General features: G+C 46.3%; 12 non-coding genes across 12 annotated transcripts; all 12 read right to left on the reverse strand.

Annotated features, from left to right (window-relative positions):
- Positions 1-44: 44 nt before the first annotated feature.
- LOC130345017 (U2 spliceosomal RNA) lies at positions 45-235 on the reverse strand. Its single transcript, XR_008883799.1, has one exon. It is a non-coding gene; the product is annotated as a U2 spliceosomal RNA (small nuclear RNA).
- Positions 236-2,317: 2,082 nt separating this feature from the next.
- On the reverse strand, positions 2,318-2,508 carry LOC130345018 (U2 spliceosomal RNA). The gene has a single exon (XR_008883800.1). It is a non-coding gene; the product is annotated as a U2 spliceosomal RNA (small nuclear RNA).
- A 2,091-nt stretch (positions 2,509-4,599) lies between these two features.
- Positions 4,600-4,790, reverse strand: LOC130345019 (U2 spliceosomal RNA). The gene has a single exon (XR_008883801.1). It is a non-coding gene; the product is annotated as a U2 spliceosomal RNA (small nuclear RNA).
- A 2,099-nt stretch (positions 4,791-6,889) lies between these two features.
- LOC130345021 (U2 spliceosomal RNA) lies at positions 6,890-7,080 on the reverse strand. The gene has a single exon (XR_008883803.1). It is a non-coding gene; the product is annotated as a U2 spliceosomal RNA (small nuclear RNA).
- Positions 7,081-9,180: 2,100 nt separating this feature from the next.
- On the reverse strand, positions 9,181-9,371 carry LOC130345022 (U2 spliceosomal RNA). Its single transcript, XR_008883804.1, has one exon. It is a non-coding gene; the product is annotated as a U2 spliceosomal RNA (small nuclear RNA).
- A 2,079-nt stretch (positions 9,372-11,450) lies between these two features.
- LOC130345023 (U2 spliceosomal RNA) lies at positions 11,451-11,641 on the reverse strand. Its single transcript, XR_008883805.1, has one exon. It is a non-coding gene; the product is annotated as a U2 spliceosomal RNA (small nuclear RNA).
- Positions 11,642-13,730: 2,089 nt separating this feature from the next.
- On the reverse strand, positions 13,731-13,921 carry LOC130345001 (U2 spliceosomal RNA). Its single transcript, XR_008883789.1, has one exon. It is a non-coding gene; the product is annotated as a U2 spliceosomal RNA (small nuclear RNA).
- A 2,093-nt stretch (positions 13,922-16,014) lies between these two features.
- On the reverse strand, positions 16,015-16,205 carry LOC130345024 (U2 spliceosomal RNA). The gene has a single exon (XR_008883806.1). It is a non-coding gene; the product is annotated as a U2 spliceosomal RNA (small nuclear RNA).
- Positions 16,206-18,280: 2,075 nt separating this feature from the next.
- On the reverse strand, positions 18,281-18,471 carry LOC130345056 (U2 spliceosomal RNA). Its single transcript, XR_008883836.1, has one exon. It is a non-coding gene; the product is annotated as a U2 spliceosomal RNA (small nuclear RNA).
- A 2,092-nt stretch (positions 18,472-20,563) lies between these two features.
- Positions 20,564-20,754, reverse strand: LOC130345044 (U2 spliceosomal RNA). The gene has a single exon (XR_008883825.1). It is a non-coding gene; the product is annotated as a U2 spliceosomal RNA (small nuclear RNA).
- Positions 20,755-22,838: 2,084 nt separating this feature from the next.
- LOC130345025 (U2 spliceosomal RNA) lies at positions 22,839-23,029 on the reverse strand. Its single transcript, XR_008883807.1, has one exon. It is a non-coding gene; the product is annotated as a U2 spliceosomal RNA (small nuclear RNA).
- Positions 23,030-25,119: 2,090 nt separating this feature from the next.
- On the reverse strand, positions 25,120-25,309 carry LOC130345002 (U2 spliceosomal RNA). The gene has a single exon (XR_008883790.1). It is a non-coding gene; the product is annotated as a U2 spliceosomal RNA (small nuclear RNA).
- Between the last annotated feature and the right edge of the window lie 2,069 nt (positions 25,310-27,378).

Consider the following 27,378-nt stretch of genomic DNA (forward strand, 5'->3'; position numbering starts at 1 on the left):
AGGTAGCAATGAAAGTAGGAATCTTTCTTTTTAACCCTGTAAGGGGGTGGTGCACTGTACCCGAAGATACTGCCATATCGGGTCAATGCATAGGGCGACGGAAGCAAGCTTCGAAATCGGCCCCCGTTCTCAAAAATCCATTTAATATATGGTCCCCAGATAGGGGACGTATCAGATATTAAACTGATAAGAACAGATACTACACTTGATCTTAGCCAAAAGGCCGAGAAGCGATAACCGTGAAAGGGGCGGGCCCAACAAGGTGCCCTTCATGGGCACTATCACTGCTTGCTGTCAGGGAGGCTGCCAGACAATTTTCCATGCACACTCTGGGCTGGGGGGCAGTCAACCACCAGTACACACAGCAGAACCTAAACCCATACCATTATTGCTAAGCAGCAAGACAGGGGCCCATTGCACTCCCACGGGGCCTTTTTAAATGCAATCCATAACCCGGATTTGCCAGGAACCCTTCTTACTCCTCCTACTTGCATGTGACACTGGGCTTAGGATCTGCATAGGAAACACACACACAAGCACACACCTACCTTTGTTGCCTGCAGATGCCTCCTTGGCTGTCCCCAAACGGTATCAAACCAACACCCACGGGAAGCTGTAAGCATAGAGGACATGCCTGCACCCCATTGGACTTACCTGTGTGGGTTAAACCCGGGTTATTTGACAACCTATGGCGGTGATGGTTCTGCTCAGGCAGAGCAGTGCTGATGCTCCTCATAAAGCTGTCGCTGCTGTGAAGGTTCTAGGTGACATCACAAATCCCTATGGTTACATACACAACAAAGCTGGGTTGTTGTTGTTTACACTCTGCAAGGCCTGTGGAAGTGAGTGACATCATAGCACTGTAGTTCTGAGGGTTCTAGATGGATGCAACAATCTCCTGTTGCTTCTATGAAGGCCATAATAGACGACATCACCAAACAGCTCCATAGTCACATACACAGCAAAGGAGAGATGTTGTTTACACCTAGTGATGTCAGTGGTATTGAGTGACATCACAGCACAGTGCTAAGGCTCCTGGGCCTGGACACAGCAGCGGCTGCAATATCTCAACGGAGAATACGTTTATATATATGTGTGTGTGTGCGCGTATATATATATATATATATATATATATATATATTTCTCCGCCGAAATCACTTTTAAACCCATTTCCACCTTTTTTTCCCTTCTCTTCCTCTTACTTTTTTTTCACGTTTTTTTTACGTTTTTCTCCTTTTCGCCTCTTTTCTGGGCGTATTATTCTTCTTTTTCTTCTTTTTTTTTCGTCTAATGCATACCCCATCAGTGCAGCAATGCTTATTCAATACCGCCAGCAGATGGAGACACTGGGGGATAATTTTCTAAGGATTTATACTGATTTTTCCTGTCTGAATTTGTCGCACAGAAAGTTGCAGGCCAAATATGTGTGACATTTCTGCGACTTTAGCTTCTAGAGCATTTTTACAACATTATACATAGGTGCTGAATACATAAAAAGCGACTGTTCAGCGACAGACAAGTCGCATCGGCTGAAAGTAGGCCAGAATGTCAGTCCATGTTGGAGCAGGTTTAGATACAGTCTAAAGTATAGATCTCAAAGTCTGTGCACAGAATTTAGCAAGGGCCTCGCACCTTCTGATGCATCAGGTAGGTGCACAATAGCATAGCCTAACCCTCTGTACTTTGGTCTATATTGATGCGGGACATAGACAGCCAGCTGATGACCAATCCATTAGTGCAATGGATGGCTGGAAGCATTTGTCTTTGCCTTTGCAATACCACAGAAGCAATGCATGGTCAATGTACAGCAATGACACACCTGTGTGAACAGCCAGGAGACCCCCCCCCCTCCCCCCCCCCATGTTATGTTACATAGTTACATAGTTAGTACGGTCGAAAAAAGACATATGTCCATCAAGTTCAACCAGGGAATTAAGGGGTAGGGGTGTGGCGCGATATTGGGGAAGGGATGAGATTTTATATTTCTTCATAAGCATTAATCTTATTTTGTCAATTAGGAACATTCAGCACCCACCCGCTATCAAGGCAGCTGCCTATCATGTCATGCCCTACCTGCACAGGTGTGCTGGCTACTCAAATGATCCAATTAAGGAGGCCATTTAGTCAGCAGCAGCAGAAGTCCTGTGCCTGGACGCTCCAACAGCGGCCAGACACAAGCAGAAGCAGAAGCAGCAGAAGCAGCACCACCTTTTGTTTTTTGGCTGCAGCAGCAGCAAGGCCCACAGGGCTGGCTAGCTGGCTAGCCAGCAAGCAGGTAGCAATGAAAGTAGGAATCTTTCTTTTTAACCCTGTAAGGGGGTGGTGCACTGTACCCGAAGATACTGCCATATCGGGTCAATGCATAGGGCGACGGAAGCAAGCTTCGAAATCGGCCCCCGTTCTCAAAAATCCATTTAATATATGGTCCCCAGATAGGGGACGTATCAGATATTAAACTGATAAGAACAGATACTACACTTGATCTTAGCCAAAAGGCCGAGAAGCGATAACCGTGAAAGGGGCGGGCCCAACAAGGTGCCCTTCATGGGCACTATCACTGCTTGCTGTCAGGGAGGCTGCCAGACAATTTTCCATGCACACTCTGGGCTGGGGGGCAGTCAACCACCAGTACACACAGCAGAACCTAAACCCATACCATTATTGCTAAGCAGCAAGACAGGGGCCCATTGCACTCCCACGGGGCCTTTTTAAATGCAATCCATAACCCGGATTTGCCAGGAACCCTTCTTACTCCTCCTACTTGCATGTGACACTGGGCTTAGGATCTGCATAGGAAACACACACACAAGCACACACCTACCTTTGTTGCCTGCAGATGCCTCCTTGGCTGTCCCCAAACGGTATCAAACCAACACCCACGGGAAGCTGTAAGCATAGAGGACATGCCTGCACCCCATTGGACTTACCTGTGTGGGTTAAACCCGGGTTATTTGACAACCTATGGCGGTGATGGTTCTGCTCAGGCAGAGCAGTGCTGATGCTCCTCATAAAGCTGTCGCTGCTGTGAAGGTTCTAGGTGACATCACAAATCCCTATGGTTACATACACAACAAAGCTGGGTTGTTGTTGTTTACACTCTGCAAGGCCTGTGGAAGTGAGTGACATCATAGCACTGTAGTTCTGAGGGTTCTAGATGGATGCAACAATCTCCTGTTGCTTCTATGAAGGCCATAATAGACGACATCACCAAACAGCTCCATAGTCACATACACAGCAAAGGAGAGATGTTGTTTACACCTAGTGATGTCAGTGGTATTGAGTGACATCACAGCACAGTGCTAAGGCTCCTGGGCCTGGACACAGCAGCGGCTGCAATATCTCAACGGAGAATACGTTTATATATATGTGTGTGTGTGCGCGTATATATATATATATATATATATATATATATATATATATATATATATATTTCTCCGCCGAAATCACTTTTAAACCCATTTCCACCTTTTTTTCCCTTCTCTTCCTCTTACTTTTTTTTCACGTTTTTTTACGTTTTTCTCCTTTTCGCCTCTTTTCTGGGCGTATTATTCTTCTTTTTCTTCTTTTTTTCGTCTAATGCATACCCCATCAGTGCAGCAATGCTTATTCAATACCGCCAGCAGATGGAGACACTGGGGGATAATTTTCTAAGGATTTATACTGATTTTTCCTGTCTGAATTTGTCGCACAGAAAGTTGCAGGCCAAATATGTGTGACATTTCTGCGACTTTAGCTTCTAGAGCATTTTTACAACATTATACATAGGTGCTGAATACATAAAAAGCGACTGTTCAGCGACAGACAAGTCGCATCGGCTGAAAGTAGGCCAGAATGTCAGTCCATGTTGGAGCAGGTTTAGATACAGTCTAAAGTATAGATCTCAAAGTCTGTGCACAGAATTTAGCAAGGGCCTCGCACCTTCTGATGCATCAGGTAAGGTGCACAATAGCATAGCCTAACCCTCTGTACTTTGGTCTATATTGATGCGGGACATAGACAGCCAGCTGATGACCAATCCATTAGTGCAATGGATGGCTGGAAGCATTTGTCTTTGCCTTTGCAATACCACAGAAGCAATGCATGGTCAATGTACAGCAATGACACACCTGTGTGAACAGCCAGGAGACCCCCCCCCCATGTTATGTTACATAGTTACATAGTTAGTACGGTCGAAAAAAGACATATGTCCATCAAGTTCAACCAGGGAATTAAGGGGTAGGGGTGTGGCGCGATATTGGGGAAGGGATGAGATTTTATATTTCTTCATAAGCATTAATCTTATTTTGTCAATTAGGAACATTCAGCACCCACCCGCTATCAAGGCAGCTGCCTATCATGTCATGCCCTACCTGCACAGGTGTGCTGGCTACTCAAATGATCCAATTAAGGAGGCCATTTAGTCAGCAGCAGCAGAAGTCCTGTGCCTGGATGCTCCAACAGCGGCCAGACACAAGCAGAAGCAGAAGCAGCAGAAGCAGCAGCAGCACCACCTTTTGTTTTTTGGCTGCAGCAGCAGCAAGGCCCACAGGGCTGGCTAGCTGGCTAGCCAGCAAGCAGGTAGCAATGAAAGTAGGAATCTTTCTTTTTAACCCTGTAAGGGGGTGGTGCACTGTACCCGAAGATACTGCCATATCGGGTCAATGCATAGGGCGACGGAAGCAAGCTTCGAAATCGGCCCCCGTTCTCAAAAATCCATTTAATATATGGTCCCCAGATAGGGGACGTATCAGATATTAAACTGATAAGAACAGATACTACACTTGATCTTAGCCAAAAGGCCGAGAAGCGATAACCGTGAAAGGGGCGGGCCCAACAAGGTGCCCTTCATGGGCACTATCACTGCTTGCTGTCAGGGAGGCTGCCAGACAATTTTCCATGCACACTCTGGGCTGGGGGGCAGTCAACCACCAGTACACACAGCAGAACCTAAACCCATACCATTATTGCTAAGCAGCAAGACAGGGGCTCATTGCACTCCCACGGGGCCTTTTTAAATGCAATCCATAACCCGGATTTGCCAGGAACCCTTCTTACTCCTCCTACTTGCATGTGACACTGGGCTTAGGATCTGCATAGGAAACACACACACAAGCACACACCTACCTTTGTTGCCTGCAGATGCCTCCTTGGCTGTCCCCAAACGGTATCAAACCAACACCCACGGGAAGCTGTAAGCATAGAGGACATGCCTGCACCCCATTGGACTTACCTGTGTGGGTTAAACCCGGGTTATTTGACAACCTATGGCGGTGATGGTTCTGCTCAGGCAGAGCAGTGCTGATGCTCCTCATAAAGCTGTCGCTGCTGTGAAGGTTCTAGGTGACATCACAAATCCCTATGGTTACATACACAACAAAGCTGGGTTGTTGTTGTTTACACTCTGCAAGGCCTGTGGAAGTGAGTGACATCATAGCACTGTAGTTCTGAGGGTTCTAGATGGATGCAACAATCTCCTGTTGCTTCTATGAAGGCCATAATAGACGACATCACCAAACAGCTCCATAGTCACATACACAGCAAAGGAGAGATGTTGTTTACACCTAGTGATGTCAGTGGTATTGAGTGACATCACAGCACAGTGCTAAGGCTCCTGGGCCTGGACACAGCAGCGGCTGCAATATCTCAACGGAGAATACGTTTATATATATGTGTGTGTGTGCGCGTATATATATATATATATATATATATATATATATATATATATATATATATATATTTCTCCGCCGAAATCACTTTTAAACCCATTTCCACCTTTTTTTCCCTTCTCTTCCTCTTACTTTTTTTTCACGTTTTTTTTACGTTTTTCTCCTTTTCGCCTCTTTTCTGGGCATATTATTCTTCTTTTTCTTCTTTTTTTTCGTCTAATGCATACCCCATCAGTGCAGCAATGCTTATTCAATACCGCCAGCAGATGGAGACACTGGGGGATAATTTTCTAAGGATTTATACTGATTTTTCCTGTCTGAATTTGTCGCACAGAAAGTTGCAGGCCAAATATGTGTGACATTTCTGCGACTTTAGCTTCTAGAGCATTTTTACAACATTATACATAGGTGCTGAATACATAAAAAGCGACTGTTCAGCGACAGACAAGTCGCATCGGCTGAAAGTAGGCCAGAATGTCAGTCCATGTTGGAGCAGGTTTAGATACAGTCTAAAGTATAGATCTCAAAGTCTGTGCACAGAATTTAGCAAGGGCCTCGCACCTTCTGATGCATCAGGTAGGTGCACAATAGCATAGCCTAACCCTCTGTACTTTGGTCTATATTGATGCGGGACATAGACAGCCAGCTGATGACCAATCCATTAGTGCAATGGATGGCTGGAAGCATTTGTCTTTGCCTTTGCAATACCACAGAAGCAATGCATGGTCAATGTACAGCAATGACACACCTGTGTGAACAGCCAGGAGACCCCCCCCCCCCCATGTTATGTTACATAGTTACATAGTTAGTACGGTCGAAAAAAGACATATGTCCATCAAGTTCAACCAGGGAATTAAGGGGTAGGGGTGTGGCGCGATATTGGGGAAGGGATGAGATTTTATATTTCTTCATAAGCATTAATCTTATTTTGTCAATTAGGAACATTCAGCACCCACCCGCTATCAAGGCAGCTGCCTATCATGTCATGCCCTACCTGCACAGGTGTGCTGGCTACTCAAATGATCCAATTAAGGAGGCCATTTAGTCAGCAGCAGCAGAAGTCCTGTGCCTGGACGCTCCAACAGCGGCCAGACACAAGCAGAAGCAGAAGCAGCAGAAGCAGCAGCAGCACCACCTTTTGTTTTTTGGCTGCAGCAGCAGCAAGGCCCACAGGGCTGGCTAGCTGGCTAGCCAGCAAGCAGGTAGCAATGAAAGTAGGAATCTTTCTTTTTAACCCTGTAAGGGGGTGGTGCACTGTACCCGAAGATACTGCCATATCGGGTCAATGCATAGGGCGACGGAAGCAAGCTTCGAAATCGGCCCCCGTTCTCAAAAATCCATTTAATATATGGTCCCCAGATAGGGGACGTATCAGATATTAAACTGATAAGAACAGATACTACACTTGATCTTAGCCAAAAGGCCGAGAAGCGATAACCGTGAAAGGGGCGGGCCCAACAAGGTGCCCTTCATGGGCACTATCACTGCTTGCTGTCAGGGAGGCTGCCAGACAATTTTCCATGCACACTCTGGGCTGGGGGGCAGTCAACCACCAGTACACACAGCAGAACCTAAACCCATACCATTATTGCTAAGCAGCAAGACAGGGGCTCATTGCACTCCCACGGGGCCTTTTTAAATGCAATCCATAACCCGGATTTGCCAGGAACCCTTCTTACTCCTCCTACTTGCATGTGACACTGGGCTTAGGATCTGCATAGGAAACACACACACAAGCACACACCTACCTTTGTTGCCTGCAGATGCCTCCTTGGCTGTCCCCAAACGGTATCAAACCAACACCCACGGGAAGCTGTAAGCATAGAGGACATGCCTGCACCCCATTGGACTTACCTGTGTGGGTTAAACCCGGGTTATTTGACAACCTATGGCGGTGATGGTTCTGCTCAGGCAGAGCAGTGCTGATGCTCCTCATAAAGCTGTCGCTGCTGTGAAGGTTCTAGGTGACATCACAAATCCCTATGGTTACATACACAACAAAGCTGGGTTGTTGTTGTTTACACTCTGCAAGGCCTGTGGAAGTGAGTGACATCATAGCACTGTAGTTCTGAGGGTTCTAGATGGATGCAACAATCTCCTGTTGCTTCTATGAAGGCCATAATAGACGACATCACCAAACAGCTCCATAGTCACATACACAGCAAAGGAGAGATGTTGTTTACACCTAGTGATGTCAGTGGTATTGAGTGACATCACAGCACAGTGCTAAGGCTCCTGGGCCTGGACACAGCAGCGGCTGCAATATCTCAACGGAGAATACGTTTATATATATGTGTGTGTGTGTGCGCGTATATATATATATATATATATATATATATATATATATATATATATATATATTTCTCCGCCGAAATCACTTTTAAACCCATTTCCACCTTTTTTTCCCTTCTCTTCCTCTTACTTTTTTTTCACGTTTTTTTTAAGTTTTTCTCCTTTTCGCCTCTTTTCTGGGCATATTATTCTTCTTTTTCTTCTTTTTTTTCGTCTAATGCATACCCCATCAGTGCAGCAATGCTTATTCAATACCGCCAGCAGATGGAGACACTGGGGGATAATTTTCTAAGGATTTATACTGATTTTTCCTGTCTGAATTTGTCGCACAGAAAGTTGCAGGCCAAATATGTGTGACATTTCTGCGACTTTAGCTTCTAGAGCATTTTTACAACATTATACATAGGTGCTGAATACATAAAAAGCGACTGTTCAGCGACAGACAAGTCGCATCGGCTGAAAGTAGGCCAGAATGTCAGTCCATGTTGGAGCAGGTTTAGATACAGTCTAAAGTATAGATCTCAAAGTCTGTGCACAGAATTTAGCAAGGGCCTCGCACCTTCTGATGCATCAGGTAGGTGCACAATAGCATAGCCTAACCCTCTGTACTTTGGTCTATATTGATGCGGGACATAGACAGCCAGATGATGACCAATCCATTAGTGCAATGGATGGCTGGAAGCATTTGTCTTTGCCTTTGCAATACCACAGAAGCAATGCATGGTCAATGTACAGCAATGACACACCTGTGTGAACAGCCAGGAGACCCCCCCCCCCCCATGTTATGTTACATAGTTACATAGTTAGTACGGTCGAAAAAAGACATATGTCCATCAAGTTCAACCAGGGAATTAAGGGGTAGGGGTGTGGCGCGATATTGGGGAAGGGATGAGATTTTATATTTCTTCATAAGCATTAATCTTATTTTGTCAATTAGGAACATTCAGCACCCACCCCGCTATCAAGGCAGCTGCCTATCATGTCATGCCCTACCTGCACAGGTGTGCTGGCTACTCAAATGATCCAATTAAGGAGGCCATTTAGTCAGCAGCAGCAGAAGTCCTGTGCCTGGACGCTCCAACAGCGGCCAGACACAAGCAGAAGCAGAAGCAGCAGAAGCAGCAGCAGCACCACCTTTTGTTTTTTGGCTGCAGCAGCAGCAAGGCCCACAGGGCTGGCTAGCTGGCTAGCCAGCAAGCAGGTAGCAATGAAAGTAGGAATCTTTCTTTTTAACCCTGTAAGGGGGTGGTGCACTGTACCCGAAGATACTGCCATATCGGGTCAATGCATAGGGCGACGGAAGCAAGCTTCGAAATCGGCCCCCGTTCTCAAAAATCCATTTAATATATGGTCCCCAGATAGGGGACGTATCAGATATTAAACTGATAAGAACAGATACTACACTTGATCTTAGCCAAAAGGCCGAGAAGCGATAACCGTGAAAGGGGCGGGCCCAACAAGGTGCCCTTCATGGGCACTATCACTGCTTGCTGTCAGGGAGGCTGCCAGACAATTTTCCATGCACACTCTGGGCTGGGGGGCAGTCAACCACCAGTACACACAGCAGAACCTAAACCCATACCATTATTGCTAAGCAGCAAGACAGGGGCCCATTGCACTCCCACGGGGCCTTTTTAAATGCAATCCATAACCCGGATTTGCCAGGAACCCTTCTTACTCCTCCTACTTGCATGTGACACTGGGCTTAGGATCTGCATAGGAAACACACACACAAGCACACACCTACCTTTGTTGCCTGCAGATGCCTCCTTGGCTGTCCCCAAACGGTATCAAACCAACACCCACGGGAAGCTGTAAGCATAGAGGACATGCCTGCACCCCATTGGACTTACCTGTGTGGGTTAAACCCGGGTTATTTGACAACCTATGGCGGTGATGGTTCTGCTCAGGCAGAGCAGTGCTGATGCTCCTCATAAAGCTGTCGCTGCTGTGAAGGTTCTAGGTGACATCACAAATCCCTATGGTTACATACACAACAAAGCTGGGTTGTTGTTGTTTACACTCTGCAAGGCCTGTGGAAGTGAGTGACATCATAGCACTGTAGTTCTGAGGGTTCTAGATGGATGCAACAATCTCCTGTTGCTTCTATGAAGGCCATAATAGACGACATCACCAAACAGCTCCATAGTCACATACACAGCAAAGGAGAGATGTTGTTTACACCTAGTGATGTCAGTGGTATTGAGTGACATCACAGCACAGTGCTAGGCTCCTGGGCCTGGACACAGCAGCGGCTGCAATATCTCAACGGAGAATACGTTTATATATATGTGTGTGTGTGCGCGTATATATATATATATATATATATATATATATATTTCTCCGCCGAAATCACTTTTAAACCCATTTCCACCTTTTTTTCCCTTCTCTTCCTCTTACTTTTTTTTCACGTTTTTTTACGTTTTTCTCCTTTTCGCCTCTTTTCTGGGCGTATTATTCTTCTTTTTCTTCTTTTTTTTTCGTCTAATGCATACCCCATCAGTGCAGCAATGCTTATTCAATACCGCCAGCAGATGGAGACACTGGGGGATAATTTTCTAAGGATTTATACTGATTTTTCCTGTCTGAATTTGTCGCACAGAAAGTTGCAGGCCAAATATGTGTGACATTTCTGCGACTTTAGCTTCTAGAGCATTTTTACAACATTATACATAGGTGCTGAATACATAAAAAGCGACTGTTCAGCGACAGACAAGTCGCATCGGCTGAAAGTAGGCCAGAATGTCAGTCCATGTTGGAGCAGGTTTAGATACAGTCTAAAGTATAGATCTCAAAGTCTGTGCACAGAATTTAGCAAGGGCCTCGCACCTTCTGATGCATCAGGTAGGTGCACAATAGCATAGCCTAACCCTCTGTACTTTGGTCTATATTGATGCGGGACATAGACAGCCAGCTGATGACCAATCCATTAGTGCAATGGATGGCTGGAAGCATTTGTCTTTGCCTTTGCAATACCACAGAAGCAATGCATGGTCAATGTACAGCAATGACACACCTGTGTGAACAGCCAGGAGACCCCCCCCCCTCCCCCCCCCATGTTATGTTACATAGTTACATAGTTAGTACGGTCGAAAAAAGACATATGTCCATCAAGTTCAACCAGGGAATTAAGGGGTAGGGGTGTGGCGCGATATTGGGGAAGGGATGAGATTTTATATTTCTTCATAAGCATTAATCTTATTTTGTCAATTAGGAACATTCAGCACCCACCCGCTATCAAGGCAGCTGCCTATCATGTCATGCCCTACCTGCACAGGTGTGCTGGCTACTCAAATGATCCAATTAAGGAGGCCATTTAGTCAGCAGCAGCAGAAGTCCTGTGCCTGGACGCTCCAACAGCGGCCAGACACAAGCAGAAGCAGAAGCAGCAGAAGCAGCACCACCTTTTGTTTTTTGGCTGCAGCAGCAGCAAGGCCCACAGGGCTGGCTAGCTGGCTAGCCAGCAAGCAGGTAGCAATGAAAGTAGGAATCTTTCTTTTTAACCCTGTAAGGGGGTGGTGCACTGTACCCGAAGATACTGCCATATCGGGTCAATGCATAGGGCGACGGAAGCAAGCTTCGAAATCGGCCCCCGTTCTCAAAAATCCATTTAATATATGGTCCCCAGATAGGGGACGTATCAGATATTAAACTGATAAGAACAGATACTACACTTGATCTTAGCCAAAAGGCCGAGAAGCGATAACCGTGAAAGGGGCGGGCCCAACAAGGTGCCCTTCATGGGCACTATCACTGCTTGCTGTCAGGGAGGCTGCCAGACAATTTTCCATGCACACTCTGGGCTGGGGGGCAGTCAACCACCAGTACACACAGCAGAACCTAAACCCATACCATTATTGCTAAGCAGCAAGACAGGGGCCCATTGCACTCCCACGGGGCCTTTTTAAATGCAATCCATAACCCGGATTTGCCAGGAACCCTTCTTACTCCTCCTACTTGCATGTGACACTGGGCTTAGGATCTGCATAGGAAACACACACACAAGCACACACCTACCTTTGTTGCCTGCAGATGCCTCCTTGGCTGTCCCCAAACGGTATCAAACCAACACCCACGGGAAGCTGTAAGCATAGAGGACATGCCTGCACCCCATTGGACTTACCTGTGTGGGTTAAACCCGGGTTATTTGACAACCTATGGCGGTGATGGTTCTGCTCAGGCAGAGCAGTGCTGATGCTCCTCATAAAGCTGTCGCTGCTGTGAAGGTTCTAGGTGACATCACAAATCCCTATGGTTACATACACAACAAAGCTGGGTTGTTGTTGTTTACACTCTGCAAGGCCTGTGGAAGTGAGTGACATCATAGCACTGTAGTTCTGAGGGTTCTAGATGGATGCAACAATCTCCTGTTGCTTCTATGAAGGCCATAATAGACGACATCACCAAACAGCTCCATAGTCACATACACAGCAAAGGAGAGATGTTGTTTACACCTAGTGATGTCAGTGGTATTGAGTGACATCACAGCACAGTGCTAAGGCTCCTGGGCCTGGACACAGCAGCGGCTGCAATATCTCAACGGAGAATACGTTTATATATATGTGTGTGTGTGCGCGTATATATATATATATATATATATATATATATATATATATATATATATATTTCTCCGCCGAAATCACTTTTAAACCCATTTCCACCTTTTTTTCCCTTCTCTTCCTCTTACTTTTTTTTCACGTTTTTTTACGTTTTTCTCCTTTTCGCCTCTTTTCTGGGCGTATTATTCTTCTTTTTCTTCTTTTTTTCGTCTAATGCATACCCCATCAGTGCAGCAATGCTTATTCAATACCGCCAGCAGATGGAGACACTGGGGGATAATTTTCTAAGGATTTATACTGATTTTTCCTGTCTGAATTTGTCGCACAGAAAGTTGCAGGCCAAATATGTGTGACATTTCTGCGACTTTAGCTTCTAGAGCATTTTTACAACATTATACATAGGTGCTGAATACATAAAAAGCGACTGTTCAGCGACAGACAAGTCGCATCGGCTGAAAGTAGGCCAGAATGTCAGTCCATGTTGGAGCAGGTTTAGATACAGTCTAAAGTATAGATCTCAAAGTCTGTGCACAGAATTAGCAAGGGCCTCGCACCTTCTGATGCATCAGGTAGGTGCACAATAGCATAGCCTAACCCTCTGTACTTTGGTCTATATTGATGCGGGACATAGACAGCCAGCTGATGACCAATCCATTAGTGCAATGGATGGCTGGAAGCATTTGTCTTTGCCTTTGCAATACCACAGAAGCAATGCATGGTCAATGTACAGCAATGACACACCTGTGTGAACAGCCAGGAGACCCCCCCCCCATGTTATGTTACATAGTTACATAGTTAGTACGGTCGAAAAAAGACATATGTCCATCAAGTTCAACCAGGGAATTAAGGGGTAGGGGTGTGGCGCGATATTGGGGAAGGGATGAGATTTTATATTTCTTCATAAGCATTAATCTTATTTTGTCAATTAGGAACATTCAGCACCCACCCGCTATCAAGGCAGCTGCCTATCATGTCATGCCCTACCTGCACAGGTGTGCTGGCTACTCAAATGATCCAATTAAGGAGGCCATTTAGTCAGCAGCAGCAGAAGTCCTGTGCCTGGATGCTCCAACAGCGGCCAGACACAAGCAGAAGCAGAAGCAGCAGAAGCAGCAGCAGCACCACCTTTTGTTTTTTGGCTGCAGCAGCAGCAAGGCCCACAGGGCTGGCTAGCTGGCTAGCCAGCAAGCAGGTAGCAATGAAAGTAGGAATCTTTCTTTTTAACCCTGTAAGGGGGTGGTGCACTGTACCCGAAGATACTGCCATATCGGGTCAATGCATAGGGCGACGGAAGCAAGCTTCGAAATCGGCCCCCGTTCTCAAAATCCATTTAATATATGGTCCCCAGATAGGGGACGTATCAGATTATTAAACTGATAAGAACAGATACTACACTTGATCTTAGCCAAAAGGCCGAGAAGCGATAACCGTGAAAGGGGCGGGCCCAACAAGGTGCCCTTCATGGGCACTATCACTGCTTGCTGTCAGGGAGGCTGCCAGACAATTTTCCATGCACACTCTGGGCTGGGGGGCAGTCAACCACCAGTACACACAGCAGAACCTAAACCCATACCATTATTGCTAAGCAGCAAGACAGGGGCTCATTGCACTCCCACGGGGCCTTTTTAAATGCAATCCATAACCCGGATTTGCCAGGAACCCTTCTTACTCCTCCTACTTGCATGTGACACTGGGCTTAGGATCTGCATAGGAAACACACACACAAGCACACACCTACCTTTGTTGCCTGCAGATGCCTCCTTGGCTGTCCCCAAACGGTATCAAACCAACACCCACGGGAAGCTGTAAGCATAGAGGACATGCCTGCACCCCATTGGACTTACCTGTGTGGGTTAAACCCGGGTTATTTGACAACCTATGGCGGTGATGGTTCTGCTCAGGCAGAGCAGTGCTGATGCTCCTCATAAAGCTGTCGCTGCTGTGAAGGTTCTAGGTGACATCACAAATCCCTATGGTTACATACACAACAAAGCTGGGTTGTTGTTGTTTACACTCTGCAAGGCCTGTGGAAGTGAGTGACATCATAGCACTGTAGTTCTGAGGGTTCTAGATGGATGCAACAATCTCCTGTTGCTTCTATGAAGGCCATAATAGACGACATCACCAAACAGCTCCATAGTCACATACACAGCAAAGGAGAGATGTTGTTTACACCTAGTGATGTCAGTGGTATTGAGTGACATCACAGCACAGTGCTAAGGCTCCTGGGCCTGGACACAGCAGCGGCTGCAATATCTCAACGGAGAATACGTTTATATATATGTGTGTGTGTGCGCGTATATATATATATATATATATATATATATATATATATATATATATATTTCTCCGCCGAAATCACTTTTAAACCCATTTCCACCTTTTTTTCCCTTCTCTTCCTCTTACTTTTTTTTCACGTTTTTTTTACGTTTTTCTCCTTTTCGCCTCTTTTCTGGGCATATTATTCTTCTTTTTCTTCTTTTTTTTCGTCTAATGCATACCCCATCAGTGCAGCAATGCTTATTCAATACCGCCAGCAGATGGAGACACTGGGGGATAATTTTCTAAGGATTTATACTGATTTTTCCTGTCTGAATTTGTCGCACAGAAAGTTGCAGGCCAAATATGTGTGACATTTCTGCGACTTTAGCTTCTAGAGCATTTTTACAACATTATACATAGGTGCTGAATACATAAAAAGCGACTGTTCAGCGACAGACAAGTCGCATCGGCTGAAAGTAGGCCAGAATGTCAGTCCATGTTGGAGCAGGTTTAGATACAGTCTAAAGTATAGATCTCAAAGTCTGTGCACAGAATTTAGCAAGGGCCTCGCACCTTCTGATGCATCAGGTAGGTGCACAATAGCATAGCCTAACCCTCTGTACTTTGGTCTATATTGATGCGGGACATAGACAGCCAGCTGATGACCAATCCATTAGTGCAATGGATGGCTGGAAGCATTTGTCTTTGCCTTTGCAATACCACAGAAGCAATGCATGGTCAATGTACAGCAATGACACACCTGTGTGAACAGCCAGGAGACCCCCCCCCCCCCATGTTATGTTACATAGTTACATAGTTAGTACGGTCGAAAAAAGACATATGTCCATCAAGTTCAACCAGGGAATTAAGGGGTAGGGGTGTGGCGCGATATTGGGGAAGGGATGAGATTTTATATTTCTTCATAAGCATTAATCTTATTTTGTCAATTAGGAACATTCAGCACCCACCCGCTATCAAGGCAGCTGCCTATCATGTCATGCCCTACCTGCACAGGTGTGCTGGCTACTCAAATGATCCAATTAAGGAGGCCATTTAGTCAGCAGCAGCAGAAGTCCTGTGCCTGGACGCTCCAACAGCGGCCAGACACAAGCAGAAGCAGAAGCAGCAGAAGCAGCAGCAGCACCACCTTTTGTTTTTTGGCTGCAGCAGCAGCAAGGCCCACAGGGCTGGCTAGCTGGCTAGCCAGCAAGCAGGTAGCAATGAAAGTAGGAATCTTTCTTTTTAACCCTGTAAGGGGGTGGTGCACTGTACCCGAAGATACTGCCATATCGGGTCAATGCATAGGGCGACGGAAGCAAGCTTCGAAATCGGCCCCCGTTCTCAAAAATCCATTTAATATATGGTCCCCAGATAGGGGACGTATCAGATATTAAACTGATAAGAACAGATACTACACTTGATCTTAGCCAAAAGGCCGAGAAGCGATAACCGTGAAAGGGGCGGGCCCAACAAGGTGCCCTTCATGGGCACTATCACTGCTTGCTGTCAGGGAGGCTGCCAGACAATTTTCCATGCACACTCTGGGCTGGGGGGCAGTCAACCACCAGTACACACAGCAGAACCTAAACCCATACCATTATTGCTAAGCAGCAAGACAGGGGCCCATTGCACTCCCACGGGGCCTTTTTAAATGCAATCCATAACCCGGATTTGCCAGGAACCCTTCTTACTCCTCCTACTTGCATGTGACACTGGGCTTAGGATCTGCATAGGAAACACACACACAAGCACACACCTACCTTTGTTGCCTGCAGATGCCTCCTTGGCTGTCCCCAAACGGTATCAAACCAACACCCACGGGAAGCTGTAAGCATAGAGGACATGCCTGCACCCCATTGGACTTACCTGTGTGGGTTAAACCCGGGTTATTTGACAACCTATGGCGGTGATGGTTCTGCTCAGGCAGAGCAGTGCTGATGCTCCTCATAAAGCTGTCGCTGCTGTGAAGGTTCTAGGTGACATCACAAATCCCTATGGTTACATACACAACAAAGCTGGGTTGTTGTTGTTTACACTCTGCAAGGCCTGTGGAAGTGAGTGACATCATAGCACTGTAGTTCTGAGGGTTCTAGATGGATGCAACAATCTCCTGTTGCTTCTATGAAGGCCATAATAGACGACATCACCAAACAGCTCCATAGTCACATACACAGCAAAGGAGAGATGTTGTTTACACCTAGTGATGTCAGTGGTATTGAGTGACATCACAGCACAGTGCTAAGGCTCCTGGGCCTGGACACAGCAGCGGCTGCAATATCTCAACGGAGAATACGTTTATATATATGTGTGTGTGTGCGCGTATATATATATATATATATATATATATATATATTTCTCCGCCGAAATCACTTTTAAACCCATTTCCACCTTTTTTTCCCTTCTCTTCCTCTTACTTTTTTTTCACGTTTTTTTACGTTTTTCTCCTTTTCGCCTCTTTTCTGGGCGTATTATTCTTCTTTTTCTTCTTTTTTTCGTCTAATGCATACCCCATCAGTGCAGCAATGCTTATTCAATACCGCCAGCAGATGGAGACACTGGGGGATAATTTTCTAAGGATTTATACTGATTTTTCCTGTCTGAATTTGTCGCACAGAAAGTTGCAGGCCAAATATGTGTGACATTTCTGCGACTTTAGCTTCTAGAGCATTTTTACAACATTATACATAGGTGCTGAATACATAAAAAGCGACTGTTCAGCGACAGACAAGTCGCATCGGCTGAAAGTAGGCCAGAATGTCAGTCCATGTTGGAGCAGGTTTAGATACAGTCTAAAGTATAGATCTCAAAGTCTGTGCACAGAATTTAGCAAGGGCCTCGCACCTTCTGATGCATCAGGTAGGTGCACAATAGCATAGCCTAACCCTCTGTACTTTGGTCTATATTGATGCGGGACATAGACAGCCAGCTGATGACCAATCCATTAGTGCAATGGATGGCTGGAAGCATTTGTCTTTGCCTTTGCAATACCACAGAAGCAATGCATGGTCAATGTACAGCAATGACACACCTGTGTGAACAGCCAGGAGACCCCCCCCCCCATGTTATGTTACATAGTTACATAGTTAGTACGGTCGAAAAAAGACATATGTCCATCAAGTTCAACCAGGGAATTAAGGGGTAGGGGTGTGGCGCGATATTGGGGAAGGGATGAGATTTTATATTTCTTCATAAGCATTAATCTTATTTTGTCAATTAGGAACATTCAGCACCCACCCGCTATCAAGGCAGCTGCCTATCATGTCATGCCCTACCTGCACAGGTGTGCTGGCTACTCAAATGATCCAATTAAGGAGGCCATTTAGTCAGCAGCAGCAGAAGTCCTGTGCCTGGACGCTCCAACAGCGGCCAGACACAAGCAGAAGCAGAAGCAGCAGAAGCAGCAGCAGCACCACCTTTTGTTTTTTGGCTGCAGCAGCAGCAAGGCCCACAGGGCTGGCTAGCTGGCTAGCCAGCAAGCAGGTAGCAATGAAAGTAGGAATCTTTCTTTTTAACCCTGTAAGGGGGTGGTGCACTGTACCCGAAGATACTGCCATATCGGGTCAATGCATAGGGCGACGGAAGCAAGCTTCGAAATTGGCCCCCGTTCTCAAAAATCCAATTAATATATGGTCCCCAGATAGGGGACGTATCAGATATTAAACTGATAAGAACAGATACTACACTTGATCTTAGCCAAAAGGCCGAGAAGCGATAACCGTGAAAGGGGCGGGCCCAACAAGGTGCCCTTCATGGGCACTATCACTGCTTGCTGTCAGGGAGGCTGCCAGACAATTTTCCATGCACACTCTGGGCTGGGGGGCAGTCAACCACCAGTACACACAGCAGAACCTAAACCCATACCATTATTGCTAAGCAGCAAGACAGGGGCCCATTGCACTCCCACGGGGCCTTTTTAAATGCAATCCATAACCCGGATTTGCCAGGAACCCTTCTTACTCCTCCTACTTGCATGTGACACTGGGCTTAGGATCTGCATAGGAAACACAAACACAAGCACACACCTACCTTTGTTGCCTGCAGATGCCTCCTTGGCTGTCCCCAAACGGTATCAAACCAACACCCACGGGAAGCTGTAAGCATAGAGGACATGCCTGCACCCCATTGGACTTACCTGTGTGGGTTAAACCCGGGTTATTTGACAACCTATGGCGGTGATGGTTCTGCTCAGGCAGAGCAGTGCTGATGCTCCTCATAAAGCTGTCGCTGCTGTGAAGGTTCTAGGTGACATCACAAATCCCTATGGTTACATACACAACAAAGCTGGGTTGTTGTTGTTTACACTCTGCAAGGCCTGTGGAAGTGAGTGACATCATAGCACTGTAGTTCTGAGGGTTCTAGATGGATGCAACAATCTCCTGTTGCTTCTATGAAGGCCATAATAGACGACATCACCAAACAGCTCCATAGTCACATACACAGCAAAGGAGAGATGTTGTTTACACCTAGTGATGTCAGTGGTATTGAGTGACATCACAGCACAGTGCTAAGGCTCCTGGGCCTGGACACAGCAGCGGCTGCAATATCTCAACGGAGAATACGTTTATATATATGTGTGTGTGTGCGCGTATATATATATATATATATATATATATATATATATATATATATATATATTCTCCGCCGAAATCACTTTTAAACCCATTTCCACCTTTTTTTCCCTTCTCTTCCTCTTACTTTTTTTTCACGTTTTTTTACGTTTTTCTCCTTTTCGCCTCTTTTCTGGGCGTATTATTCTTCTTTTTCTTCTTTTTTTTCGTCTAATGCATACCCCATCAGTGCAGCAATGCTTATTCAATACCGCCAGCAGATGGAGACACTGGGGGATAATTTTCTAAGGATTTATACTGATTTTTCCTGTCTGAATTTGTCGCACAGAAAGTTGCAGGCCAAATATGTGTGACATTTCTGCGACTTTAGCTTCTAGAGCATTTTTACAACATTATACATAGGTGCTGAATACATAAAAAGCGACTGTTCAGCGACAGACAAGTCGCATCGGCTGAAAGTAGGCCAGAATGTCAGTCCATGTTGGAGCAGGTTTAGATACAGTCTAAAGTATAGATCTCAAAGTCTGTGCACAGAATTTAGCAAGGGCCTCGCACCTTCTGATGCATCAGGTAGGTGCACAATAGCATAGCCTAACCCTCTGTACTTTGGTCTATATTGATGCGGGACATAGACAGCCAGCTGATGACCAATCCATTAGTGCAATGGATGGCTGGAAGCATTTGTCTTTGCCTTTGCAATACCACAGAAGCAATGCATGGTCAATGTACAGCAATGACACACCTGTGTGAACAGCCAGGAGACCCCCCCCCCCCATGTTATGTTACATAGTTACATAGTTAGTACGGTCGAAAAAAGACATATGTCCATCAAGTTCAACCAGGGAATTAAGGGGTAGGGGTGTGGCGCGATATTGGGGAAGGGATGAGATTTTATATTTCTTCATAAGCATTAATCTTATTTTGTCAATTAGGAACATTCAGCACCCACCCGCTATCAAGGCAGCTGCCTATCATGTCATGCCCTACCTGCACAGGTGTGCTGGCTACTCAAATGATCCAATTAAGGAGGCCATTTAGTCAGCAGCAGCAGAAGTCCTGTGCCTGGACGCTCCAACAGCGGCCAGACACAAGCAGAAGCAGAAGCAGCAGAAGCAGCAGCAGCACCACCTTTTGTTTTTTGGCTGCAGCAGCAGCAAGGCCCACAGGGCTGGCTAGCTGGCTAGCCAGCAAGCAGGTAGCAATGAAAGTAGGAATCTTTCTTTTTAACCCTGTAAGGGGGTGGTGCACTGTACCCGAAGATACTGCTATATCGGGTCAATGCATAGGGCGACGGAAGCAAGCTTCGAAATCGGCCCCCGTTCTCAAAAATCCATTTAATATATGGTCCCCAGATAGGGGACGTATCAGATATTAAACTGATAAGAACAGATACTACACTTGATCTTAGCCAAAAGGCCGAGAAGCGATAACCGTGAAAGGGGCGGGCCCAACAAGGTGCCCTTCATGGGCACTATCACTGCTTGCTGTCAGGGAGGCTGCCAGACAATTTTCCATGCACACTCTGGGCTGGGGGGCAGTCAACCACCAGTACACACAGCAGAACCTAAACCCATACCATTATTGCTAAGCAGCAAGACAGGGGCCCATTGCACTCCCACGGGGCCTTTTTAAATGCAATCCATAACCCGGATTTGCCAGGAACCCTTCTTACTCCTCCTACTTGCATGTGACACTGGGCTTAGGATCTGCATAGGAAACACACACACAAGCACACACCTACCTTTGTTGCCTGCAGATGCCTCCTTGGCTGTCCCCAAACGGTATCAAACCAACACCCACGGGAAGCTGTAAGCATAGAGGACATGCCTGCACCCCATTGGACTTACCTGTGTGGGTTAAACCCGGGTTATTTGACAACCTATGGCGGTGATGGTTCTGCTCAGGCAGAGCAGTGCTGATGCTCCTCATAAAGCTGTCGCTGCTGTGAAGGTTCTAGGTGACATCACAAATCCCTATGGTTACATACACAACAAAGCTGGGTTGTTGTTGTTTACACTCTGCAAGGCCTGTGGAAGTGAGTGACATCATAGCACTGTAGTTCTGAGGGTTCTAGATGGATGCAACAATCTCCTGTTGCTTCTATGAAGGCCATAATAGACGACATCACCAAACAGCTCCATAGTCACATACACAGCAAAGGAGAGATGTTGTTTACACCTAGTGATGTCAGTGGTATTGAGTGACATCACAGCACAGTGCTAAGGCTCCTGGGCCTGGACACAGCAGCGGCTGCAATATCTCAACGGAGAATACGTTTATATATATGTGTGTGTGTGCGCGTATATATATATATATATATATATATATATATATATATATATATATATTTCTCTGCCGAAATCACTTTTAAACCCATTTCCACCTTTTTTTCCCTTCTCTTCCTCTTACTTTTTTTTCACGTTTTTTTACGTTTTTCTCCTTTTCGCCTCTTTTCTGGGTGTATTATTCTTCTTTTTCTTCTTTTTTTTCGTCTAATGCATACCCCATCAGTGCAGCAATGCTTATTCAATACCGCCAGCAGATGGAGACACTGGGGGATAATTTTCTAAGGATTTATACTGATTTTTCCTGTCTGAATTTGTCGCACAGAAAGTTGCAGGCCAAATATGTGTGACATTTCTGCGACTTTAGCTTCTAGAGCATTTTTACAACATTATACATAGGTGCTGAATACATAAAAAGCGACTGTTCAGCGACAGACAAGTCGCATCGGCTGAAAGTAGGCCAGAATGTCAGTCCATGTTGGAGCAGGTTTAGATACAGTCTAAAGTATAGATCTCAAAGTCTGTGCACAGAATTTAGCAAGGGCCTCGCACCTTCTGATGCATCAGGTAGGTGCACAATAGCATAGCCTAACCCTCTGTACTTTGGTCTATATTGATGCGGGACATAGACAGCCAGCTGATGACCAATCCATTAGTGCAATGGATGGCTGGAAGCATTTGTCTTTGCCTTTGCAATACCACAGAAGCAATGCATGGTCAATGTACAGCAATGACACACCTGTGTGAACAGCCAGGAGACCCCCCCCCCCCCCATGTTATGTTACATAGTTATATAGTTAGTACGGTCGAAAAAAGACATATGTCCATCAAGTTCAACCAGGGAATTAAGGGGTAGGGGTGTGGCGCGATATTGGGGAAGGGATGAGATTTTATATTTCTTCATAAGCATTAATCTTATTTTGTCAATTAGGAACATTCAGCACCCACCCGCTATCAAGGCAGCTGCCTATCATGTCATGCCCTACCTGCACAGGTGTGCTGGCTACTCAAATGATCCAATTAAGGAGGCCATTTAGTCAGCAGCAGCAGAAGTCCTGTGCCTGGACGCTCCAACAGCAGCCAGACACAAGCAGAAGCAGAAGCAGCAGCAGCACCACCTTTTGTTTTTTGGCTGCAGCAGCAGCAAGGCCCACAGGGCTGGCTAGCTGGCTAGCCAGCAAGCAGGTAGCAATGAAAGTAGGAATCTTTCTTTTTAACCCTGTAAGGGGGTGGTGCACTGTACCCGAAGATACTGCCATATCGGGTCAATGCATAGGGCGACGGAAGCAAGCTTCGAAATCGGCCCCCGTTCTCAAAAATCCATTTAATATATGGTCCCCAGATAGGGGACGTATCAGATATTAAACTGATAAGAACAGATACTACACTTGATCTTAGCCAAAAGGCCGAGAAGCGATAACCGTGAAAGGGGCGGGCCCAACAAGGTGCCCTTCATGGGCACTATCACTGCTTGCTGTCAGGGAGGCTGCCAGACAATTTTCCATGCACACTCTGGGCTGGGGGGCAGTCAACCACCAGTACACACAGCAGAACCTAAACCCATACCATTATTGCTAAGCAGCAAGACAGGGGCCCATTGCACTCCCACGGGGCCTTTTTAAATGCAATCCATAACCCGGATTTGCCAGGAACCCTTCTTACTCCTCCTACTTGCATGTGACACTGGGCTTAGGATCTGCATAGGAAACACACACACAAGCACACACCTACCTTTGTTGCCTGCAGATGCCTCCTTGGCTGTCCCCAAACGGTATCAAACCAACACCCACGGGAAGCTGTAAGCATAGAGGACATGCCTGCACCCCATTGGACTTACCTGTGTGGGTTAAACCCGGGTTATTTGACAACCTATGGCGGTGATGGTTCTGCTCAGGCAGAGCAGTGCTGATGCTCCTCATAAAGCTGTCGCTGCTGTGAAGGTTCTAGGTGACATCACAAATCCCTATGGTTACATACACAACAAAGCTGGGTTGTTGTTGTTTACACTCTGCAAGGCCTGTGGAAGTGAGTGACATCATAGCACTGTAGTTCTGAGGGTTCTAGATGGATGCAACAATCTCCTGTTGCTTCTATGAAGGCCATAATAGACGACATCACCAAACAGCTCCATAGTCACATACACAGCAAAGGAGAGATGTTGTTTACACCTAGTGATGTCAGTGGTATTGAGTGACATCACAGCACAGTGCTAAGGCTCCTGGGCCTGGACACAGCAGCGGCTGCAATATCTCAACGGAGAATACGTTTATATATATGTGTGTGTGTGCGCGTATATATATATATATATATATATATATATATATCTATATATATTTCTCCGCCGAAATCACTTTTAAACCCATTTCCACTTTTTTTCCCTTCTCTTCCTCTTACTTTTTTTTCAGGTTTTTTTACGTTTTTCTCCTTTTCGCCTCTTTTCTGGGCGTATTATTCTTCTTTTTCTTCTTTTTTTTTCGTCTAATGCATACCCCATCAGTGCAGCAATGCTTATTCAATACCGCCAGCAGATGGAGACACTGGGGGATAATTTTCTAAGGATTTATACTGATTTTTCCTGTCTGAATTTGTCGCACAGAAAGTTGCAGGCCAAATATGTGTGACATTTCTGCGACTTTAGCTTCTAGAGCATTTTTACAACATTATACATAGGTGCTGAATACATAAAAAGCGACTGTTCAGCGACAGACAAGTCGCATCGGCTGAAAGTAGGCCAGAATGTCAGTCCATGTTGGAGCAGGTTTAGATACAGTCTAAAGTATAGATCTCAAAGTCTGTGCACAGAATTTAGCAAGGGCCTCGCACCTTCTGATGCATCAGGTAGGTGCACAATAGCATAGCCTAACCCTCTGTACTTTGGTCTATATTGATGCGGGACATAGACAGCCAGCTGATGACCAATCCATTAGTGCAATGGATGGCTGGAAGCATTTGTCTTTGCCTTTGCAATACCACAGAAGCAATGCATGGTCAATGTACAGCAATGACACACCTGTGTGAACAGCCAGGAGACCCCCCCCCCCCCCCATGTTATGTTACATAGTTACATAGTTAGTACGGTCGAAAAAAGACATATGTCCATCAAGTTCAACCAGGGAATTAAGGGGTAGGGGTGTGGCGCGATATTGGGGAAGGGATGAGATTTTATATTTCTTCATAAGCATTAATCTTATTTTGTCAATTAGGTACATTCAGCACCCACCCGCTATCAAGGCAGCTGCCTATCATGTCATGCCCTAGCTGCACAGGTGTGCTGGCTACTCAAATGATCCAATTAAGGAGGCCATTTAGTCAGCAGCAGCAGAAGTCCTGTGCCTGGACGCTCCAACAGCGGCCAGACACAAGCAGAAGCAGAAGCAGCAGAAGCAGCAGCAGCACCACCTTTTGTTTTTTGGCTGCAGCAGCAGCAAGGCCCACAGGGTTGGCTAGCTGGCTAGCCAGCAAGCAGGTAGCAATGAAAGTAGGAATCTTTCTTTTTAACCCTGTAAGGGGGTGGTGCACTGTACCCGAAGATACTGCCATATCGGGTCAATGCATAGGGCGACGGAAGCAAGCTTCGAAATCGGCCCCCGTTCTCAAAAATCCATTTAATATATGGTCCCCAGATAGGGGACGTATCAGATATTAAACTGATAAGAACAGATTTAAAAAGTACATTTAAACGCATGTTAAGAACATAAAACCACTGTTTTTCCATTTTTGCCTTCTTCTTACCTGCTTTGATAAAAAAAAATCTGATTTTAGATTTGGTGCCCTCCCACCAGTGCAGCATAGGCTCGTGGGGTTTTCTTTGTGATTGCCAGCATTGGTAGGTCCGCACAAACTCCTCTTTTATCTCAGGGTCCTCTAGGAGTGTGGTGTTTAATCTCCAGAGGCCCCTTTTTGCTTTTTGCTCCCCCTCTAGCTCCAGGCCCACCAAGAGGAGCTTATGATCAGAGAAGATATTCTGCTCGAGCGTGCATTTCAGGGGTTTAAAAGCTCTAGAGGAAAAAATAAAATTGATTCTGGAGCTCACTCTTCCATTGGACCATGTGGCGCCCGGGGTCCTCCGGCAAGAGATCCTTCCAGCAATCTTTCAAATTAAAATCATCAATAAAATTTTTAAGCAGGTAAGAAGTGCGGTCTTTACGATTAATATCCCCACCCTGCCGGTGTTCCCCATCACGTATGCAGTTAAAATCACCTCCCACCAGCAGGGGGGAAGACCCAACACAAAACAGTGGTAAAATTTCAAATAGTTCTGCCCGCTCCTGTTTATCAGGAGGGGCATACACATTTAAAACACGAATTAAAAGTCCATTAAAATATAGATGAATTAAAAGAGCTCTGCCAGGCACAATCTCAGTTACTGTATGAATAGAAAAGGACTGGCCTCGGCAGAGCAGCCCAACACCCACAGAACGACAGTCATTTGCACCGGACCATATGGATGGGCCCAGCTTCCAGTCTTCTTTTAAGTCTTTATAGTCCATTTTACTAGGGATTCCACATTCTTGTAGCAGGCAAAGGTCAAAGTCACATGTCTCTAGATAAGAAAATAAAGCAGCCCTGCGATCAGGGCTCTTTAAGGACCTCACATTGAGTGAGGCAATTTTTACAATAGGCATAGTTTATGGAGAGTCCGTGCTTGGAGAATCAAAGTCAATAATAAGCTGCGTACCGTCATCCCCCGCCTGCGGGGTCATCAGCTCCTTGATGTTCTGAGGGTCGGAGCTTGAGATCGATGATGCCCCGACCCTGAGCTCGCTCTCGTCCGAACTACGGCACGCCGCTTTCCTTTGAATGTCTTCCTCTTCTTCTTCTCTTTGTCTTTTAAATGTCACACTGCTGTCCATATCCTCTGTGTTGCTCTCACTCGATGTAATCTCTGGCCCCCGGCTGATGGATCTGCGTCTTCTTTCATCTTTTGACGACTGGAACTGCTGCACAGGGGCCTGTGAGGCCTCTTTTCCGGAACCTTTGCCGCTACCTTGGGAAGTTTTCATCGCTTGTTCCCCAGCAAGCGTTGCTGAGGACTGTTGCTCCAACTTCCCCATCGATCGACGATGGCCAGTTTTACCCACCGGGTCCACTGCTGGCGGGGCAGCAAACCCTGGTTTGGCGCCACTTGTCTTCTTGGCCCTGTCCTGTATAGGCGGAGTAACAGGACCGGGCTCAGACCTGGCCACCTGGCTCCCCTTCCGGCGGGCTTTCACCGGGGCCTCTTCGTCCGGAGCAGGGCGACCCTGGGCCAAGCCAGTACCTGGCTTATGTTGCAATTTTGGGTCCACCTCTGCCCCCACCGAGGCCCGTCGGCTGCCACCCGCCACAGGTGAGCCCCCTTCAGAAGTTTTGGCGGGCTCTTGAGCCAGGTAGGAAGTCGATCGACGTCTTTCAATTTCCCGGGCAGTAAACTCGATCACCCGCCCGGGCTTCGTGGAATCCCCATGGCCTCCCCCTAGCACTACCACCGGTGGGCCCCCCGATGGAGCACCAGAGGTCTTGGGCCTGGACCCATCAGTACCTGCCATCTGGGGTTTGGGCATCTTAAAAAAGGACGTCTTTTGTCCTGTCCCCTCTTTGGGTGGGCCCAGCCTTGACCCACCCATCGTAGTTTTTGCTTTATGGGGACAGGAATTAAAATTGTGATTTTCCTCTCCGCAGAGGTTGCACCTTATCGTATGGCTACATCTTGAGGCTATGTGACCTTCTTGGCCACACCTATTGCAGCGAATCACACGCTCCGCGCCGCAGGTCTCCTGGGTGTGGC

The sequence above is a fragment of the Hyla sarda genome, unplaced genomic scaffold, assembly GCF_029499605.1.
Source record: "Hyla sarda isolate aHylSar1 unplaced genomic scaffold, aHylSar1.hap1 scaffold_740, whole genome shotgun sequence".
Lineage (NCBI taxonomy): Eukaryota > Metazoa > Chordata > Amphibia > Anura > Hylidae > Hyla > Hyla sarda.